Consider the following 7,185-nt stretch of genomic DNA (forward strand, 5'->3'; position numbering starts at 1 on the left):
CCCGTGAATGATGAGAACATGTGAAAAGGTTGGGAAAATGCGAATGACCAGGCCCCAACTCTGACTTACAGAGAATCAGACACTTCCAGGATGGAGCCCTGGCAACTGTATTTTCTAGAAGCATCCTGTGGGGGAGGGGGGTGTCTGCATTGCTAGAAAACTAGAGTTCAGGAGCCAAGGACATCCAGGCTCTCGAAACAGCCTTCTCAAAATGATTATTTTTATTAGACTCTGTTGCCTATGGCTGAAAAGCCAGACCACTCAACACGGCATTCAAGGCCTCCAGGGCCACAGAACAGCTTCGTCTCTCACGTCAGCCAGGCACATCCATCTCTTTATTGCTTAAACAAGGTGGAGTGTCCCCCCACCCTGCTGCCCCAGACAAAAATCAGGTCCCTGCCTTCCCTGAACATCCAAAGTGGGAATAAATTAAACTCCACACTTCACGGTTCTCTTCCTTTTCCAAACACATTCACTTTCAACTTCCAAACTTCTGCACTTCCTTTCAGTTGAACAACCTCCCCCACCCCACCTGCCTTCCCTTTTGATGGAAAGCCCACCTCAAATCCCCTCTTCTGTGAAGCTTTCTTAGGTCTCTGCACACCCCAGACTGAATCACTATTCACTCAGGGCTGTCCCCTCCAAATGAACCAATGAATGAATGAGCGGAATTCCTGATTGATTTGCCTCCCGCCCTGGCACACAATTTGTAGCCAATAATGTTGGTTGAAATACAATAAAATCTGGATTCTCTCAGCCAACTCTGATCTGAATGCAACAACCACTGAAAAACATTCAGTCTGTCAATAAACATTTGTTGAGTGCCTACTATGCGCCTGGCACATGTAAAGAAACCAGAGCATTCCAGATGGGGTTCAGTGCTATGAGAGATTACTGTTGAGAGGTGCTATTTCACAGTGTCCAGGAAGGCCCTTGGAGGAGGTGGCATTAGAGGTGACACCTGAAGAATGAGACAGGGCCAGCCTGCAGAGCGCCAGAATTGCTGAGCTGATTTGAGTTTGAGAAGAGCTCTCTGGATTCTAGGTGGTGAGTGGAGATGGGGTGGGGGACAGTGGCCAGAGCCACGTGACGTGATTAACAGCGGTGTGGAGAGGTGGGTCGCAGCCACATGAAGACAGATGTCACAGGGGGCCTGCTGCTTGGGTGGGATGGCTGACCTTCCAAGCCTTAGATTCTTTGATTCTGAGTCTTGTTTATGTTTTAAACACACACGCACACTCACATACAGAAATAAAGAAAACAAAACCCCTCAGAGCCTCAGAAGTTGGCTAAAGCCCATAGGATTGTTTGTTCGTTTTCTTAAAAATATATTTTCCCACTGAATCTTCAGTTTTGTGTTTCCAGCAGCTGGCATGTCCCCAAAGGGACAAGTTAGCTGGGACAAGCGGGCTTCCGTCCCTCTGTCATTGTCCTCTGGATCACAGCTTGTGGCTGCTAAGAGGGTCATTTCCTGTGGCCCCAGCAGGGCCAGGAGGGCGAGGTGCGGGGGGGGCCAGGCCTTCCCACGGATGCAGCTGGGTCGGCTGCATTTCCCGAGAGGACACTGCTCTAGGGTAGAGGGTGGGGCAGGCAAAAGGCAGCCCCTGAGGTCAAGCAAGCAGCTCTGGCCCCACAGTTCATTATTAAGTCAGTTACTCAAGGTTTAACAAGACAATGCGGTGAGGTTCCCAGGCTAGCCCATAAGAGCCTGAAGCATTGATATTGGAGTCATCTTGGAATGATGAGGAATCCAGCTCAGGTGAGGGCCTGGGCCACCTGATTTCAAGACTCACCATGGGACTTCCCTGGTGGTCCAGAGGTTGAGACTCCACAGGGGTCTTAATGCAGGGGGCCTGGGTTCAATCCCTGGTAAGGGAACTAGATCCCGCATGCCACAACTAAGACCTGACGCAGCCAAATAAATAAATATTAAAAAAAAAAAAAAAAAAGACTCACCAAAGGCAGGCCATGTGACCCAGAAACGATTCTCTGAGGTGACAGAAAAGCACTTCTGCCACTGCAGACCCAGCAGGGGGCCCTGACTCTGGGACAGGGAACTCCAGACACGGGGCTCTCTGAACCCCATGACTATCCAAGCTACACATACACCCAGATTCTGAGGTTCTAGATTCAGCCCCTCCTGGACAACCTGTTTTTTTAAACTGATGCTCTACCCCCAGGGAGAGTGGGGAGGCTGCCAATGCTGTGTCCAGGCCATACCCACCAAATTCCTCCCACAAACCCGTGAATCTTGTATCAGGATCATGCACCTTCCTCTCATGCCACTCTCCCTTGCTCATTACCTCCAGTCACCCTAGCTCACTTTGGGTTCCTTCTTCCCGCCTCAGGGCCTTTGCGCATGCTGTGTCCTCTGCCTGGATCAGGCAAAGTGCTCAAGGAACCTTAACCGTTTCCTTCTTAGAGCTAACTAACAATAGTGATTTGTGTAGTAATTTGTGAGATGTCATCTTCCTTCCAAGACCATTGAAGACAGCCCACCACCTCTGTCACGCGGTCTCCAAGGTCACCATGAAAAGGAAAGCGAAAAGAGAACCTAGGTTTCTGCGGCCTAAGCCTATAAGAGATGCACGTCCCTTCTACTCACATTTCATTGGCTGGAATCAGTCACATGACCCCTTCTAACTGCAAGGGAGGCTGGGAGATGTGGTCTAGCTGAGTGTCCAAGAGGAAGACATGGATGTTTGTGCAGGCCATATGACTGTATCACAGTGGGCAACATGGTTCCCCAACATGAGAAGATAGTGGTGATGGGGGCCTGGAGAGGCAAAAGCCCCCACTATTGCACTGTATAAACCCTCCACATCCTCACACGGGAGGAGGAGGCAGGTCTCCTGGGCCTGTGACTGCCTTTTCCTGTAAATGTAAAACCAATTCGTGGTCAGCCCCTGGAGCAGACACTGCCCATATCCCCCTGACAACTGCCACGACTCCCCAAAGGCTGCTTACATTGTTCTGGCCTCTGGAGCACTCTTGGGTCTGCACGCAGGCAAGCCGGAAGTGCCGAGAGTTGGCGCCCAGCCCCCACCTCCACACCATCCCCTGCCCCAGCCCCTGCCCCACCCCAGCCCTCAACCAACAAAGGATGACTATCCCAGATCCCTTGCCCCTTGGTTGGGATGAGTGAGGCCTACTCTACCCTGTCTCTGAGAGTTCCTTAGCAGGGTTGAGCTCTGGTTTCCCACCACGGTAACTGTCTTGATAATGCTTCCTTTACTGGAGGCCTTCCCTTCCCTCCCCTACAGGAATGCCCTGGGATCACCTCCAAATTAGATTATTTGCACTTAAATACTTGTTTTAGAGTCTGCTTCTGGGAGGACTCAAACCAAGGTTGCTCCCAAGGGCAGGGACAATGACCCATGCTCTTCTCCCTACCATGTCCAGCCTTGTGCTTCACGGGTGCAGGGTCATCCTTTTTTTCTTTGATTACTTTTAGAAACATGCAAAACACATGTCAATGTGTTGGTCCTCTTGGCCAGGGCTGCTGCAGGCTCGCGAAAGTGTAGCCTTCACGCACTTGAAAATAAGCCTCAGAGGATTTATCTCCTCATCCTGTTTCTTTCCCACACACAGGAAATCCTGAGCGGGCAGAACTTCCTGACCCTGGGGGAGCTCGCGGCACTGGGTCAAGGCTCTGCTCCCCATGGGAGGAAATGTTTGAGTGGTTTGATGGAATCGGCGTTGCCTTCCTCACTGCCTGGAGAAAGGGAAAGTACAGAGTCCTGGGTTCTAGTCCTCACTCTGCCACTAGCTGGGTCACTCTGAGCTGTTCCTTCCCCTCCCCTGGGCCTTAGATTCTATGAAGTCTGGAGGTAGAATAATCATGCTTCAGGATATCTTAGAGCTGCTGCATTCTGCGTCTCCTCAGAACTCAGATCCAGGCCTGGCACATTATTTCACTTCTGAAAACTTTTAAGGGGTTCAGGAGGTCAAAGCAGACAAGTATTTTGGAAACCAGTATTAGCAACAATGAAGAAGAGTTAGAGTGACTTGTCCTGTAGATGGAATTTTCCATGGGAAATAATTTTAAATATATATTTTCTTAATAAATTGACACTCCACTAGACAATTTTCTCTTTTCCTTTTTCCAGGCTTGCTCCAATCCCTACATTGTAGCCCAAGTTACCTGGCCAGTTGGATCATGTTGCTCTTCCACTTGAAACACATCTGTGCATACCTGGTGCCTAGCAGGGCCTCCCACGGTGCTTTGCATGTAGCAGATGACTGATTACGGAATTGAATTTGATTTCCAAGCTATGGCCTGGGAAGATGCCCAGAAAAGCTTGTTAGGAGGAATTCCCTGGTGGTCCAGTGGTTAAGACTCTGTGTTTTTCCACTGCAGGGGGTGCAGATTTGATCCCTGGTCAGGGAACTAAGATAACATCCCACATGCCGCGTGGTGCGGCCAAAAAAAAAAAAGAAAAAAGAGAAGCTTGTTATAATTGTACATAAAGTAAGAGTAAAAAGGCTATGAGTTAAGGCCAGGAAAGCTTACCTAAGAGTAAGGTGCTTGGTATGGATGTTGTGGTGCTGCTTTTGTCCTTTTAGCTCAGTTGTCCTTTTAGCTTCATTTCAGATTCTAGATAAGTGAAGTCATTGCATAGAGTTACTCCAGTTAAGTGAGACGCTATTGTGTATGCTGATTCTATCAGTTAGGGATGCATTAAGCTGCAAGTTGCATGGCACAGTGGCTCAAACCACAAAGATATTTATTGTTTGCTTGTCTACAGATCTGGATGCAGGAGACCACAGAGTTGTTCCACCAGCTTAATGATGTCATAAAAGACCCAGGTTCCTCCTATTTTTTCATTCCTTCATCCTTATATTTCAGCACCTCATGGTCCCAGGATGGCTTTCACTTCTGTAACTTACCTCATCCTTGTAACAATTCCCATGAGCTCTTCTCTCCTTTCTGATCCTTTTATCAGGAAAGCTTCATTAGCCAGAACTAGGTCACATGACCATCTCTATCAGTTATCCATTGCTGTAAAACAAATTACCCAAAACCTAGCTGCTGCAATAAACATCTACTATCTCTAGAATTTTTTGTGAGTCAAGTACCCAGGAATGGCTTAGTTAGGTGGTTCTAGATCAGGATCTCTCGGGATTGATCTGTGCCTGACTCAATTTATAAAGGTGACTGTGTGACAACATGGGGAAGTCAATGCCATTGAAAGAAAAGTTTAATGTTACTTACAGTTCCCCTAGAAACAGGAGGCATACTGTGCCATGCAGGGCCACAGGGGAAAGCACCAGTGTCAGTCAGGAGGCAGAAAGGAAAGACAGAAGTCCAAGAGCACAGCCTTTATTGGGGTTTCTGCAGAAGGGGCAAGGCAGGGCAGGGTAAACAGCTTATAGCTGGCTAGTTTGAATAATTCCAGTGAGCTTTGGGGCATAGAGCCTGTCCCTAGTTGTCCAGTGCCTGGCCCTGGGTTGATTTATGGCAGAGGAAATATTGGCTTGATGTGTGAGAGTTAGATAAGGAGGTGGTTGGGGGTATAGACACAGGGTTGGTTGGTTTGTACATGAAAGGCGGGCTCACTGACAAGTTGTTTACTGTCTCTAGGGACTAGCTAGCCCTGGGAGGGGCAGTGTCTTCCCAGACACCAAGGCTCCCAAAGACGTTGAAACATAAAATATAGAAAATAAAAAATATGATTTGGGGCTTCCCTGGTGGCGCGGTGGTTGAGAGTCCGCCTGCCGATGCAGGGGACACGGGTTCGTGCCCTAGTCCGGGAAGACCCCACATGCCGCGGAGTGGCTGGGCCCGTGAGCCATGGCCGCTGAGCCTGCATGTCCAGAGCCTGTGCTCCACAACGGGAGAGGCCACAGCAGTGAGAGGCCCACGTACCGCAAAAAAAAAAAAAAAAAAAAAGATTAATACGAGTATGTCCCTGGCTCATGCTACAGTCAAAATGTTGGACCACACTGTAGTCATCCATAGGCTTGACTGGGAGTGGAGCCAAGGGGGCTCACCTACAAGCCTGGCATGTTGGTGTTGGCTGTTAGTTCCTCCCATGTGGGCCTCTCCACAGGGCTGTTGCATGTTCTCACAACATGGCAGCTAACTTCCCCCAGAATGAGTAATCTAAGAGAGCAGGGCAGAAGCAACAATGTTTTTTATGACCTAGCCTTGGAAGTCACTCTTTGAAATGAATCAGTAAGTCCAGCCTATATTCAAGGGGAGGAGGTGAGTTTCTACTTTTTGAAAAAGGGGGTGTCAAAAAATTTGCAGCCACCAGATCATCCCTGACTGCAGGGGAGTTTGGGAAAGCAAAGGAGAACAGAGTTGTCAGGACTGGCTTATACTAATCATGATTCATTGCCTGGGATACAATGCCACCCCAGACAAAATCAGAGTTCAATTCTTGAGGAAGGAGAAGGAAGGCTGATGGGAAGACAGACGAGAGTGTCTGCCACAGTAATGATGACACAGATGAAGGGGAATAGGGCTGCCAGATAACTCTATGTCTCAATATTGCATGGGACAGGGAATTCCGTGGCGGTCCAGTGGTTAGGACTCCACGCTTTCACTGCTGAGGGTATAGGTTCAATCCCTGGTCAGGAACTAAGATCCCACCAGCCATGCAGTGTGGCAAAAAAAAAAAAAAAAAAAAAAAATTGCATAGGACATATTTATATGAAGACACTATTTGTTTTTTATCTGAAATTCAGACTTAACTGGGTGCCTTCTATTTTCGTTTGCTAAAAATCTAGCACCCCTCGGTGGGAAGTAAGTCTTCAATAGTCATGGAAGGAGGCCAGTGAGGGGGTAGTATTTCTTGAGAAGAGGCAGCAAAAGGAGGCTGGGGTTGTCTGGGGGAGGAATAGATGTTTCAAAGCCTAGGGGAGGTTTTGTTGGGAAGGTAGGTGGGTGAGGTTGAGATCTCCTGTGGGCTCAATCACTCTTCTCTGTTCCCATCACCACCATCACCACCCCACCATCACCTCCACTCTGATCTCAAACACAGCCAGGAAGCTCTAGCCAGAAGCATCTCTCTTTTCAATACCCTGAGAAACTAACTCACAAAACCAAAGTGGGGGCTGAGGGCAGTGCTGTAAAATGCATGTTAAGGGGTGTGGGAACATGGAGCCTTGCTGTGTGACCTCAGGGAAGGCCCTGTCCTCTCTGGGCCTCCCTTTCCTTGGCTATATAATGAACGGTTA

The sequence above is a fragment of the Tursiops truncatus genome, chromosome 13 (assembly GCF_011762595.2).
Source record: "Tursiops truncatus isolate mTurTru1 chromosome 13, mTurTru1.mat.Y, whole genome shotgun sequence".
Lineage (NCBI taxonomy): Eukaryota > Metazoa > Chordata > Mammalia > Artiodactyla > Delphinidae > Tursiops > Tursiops truncatus.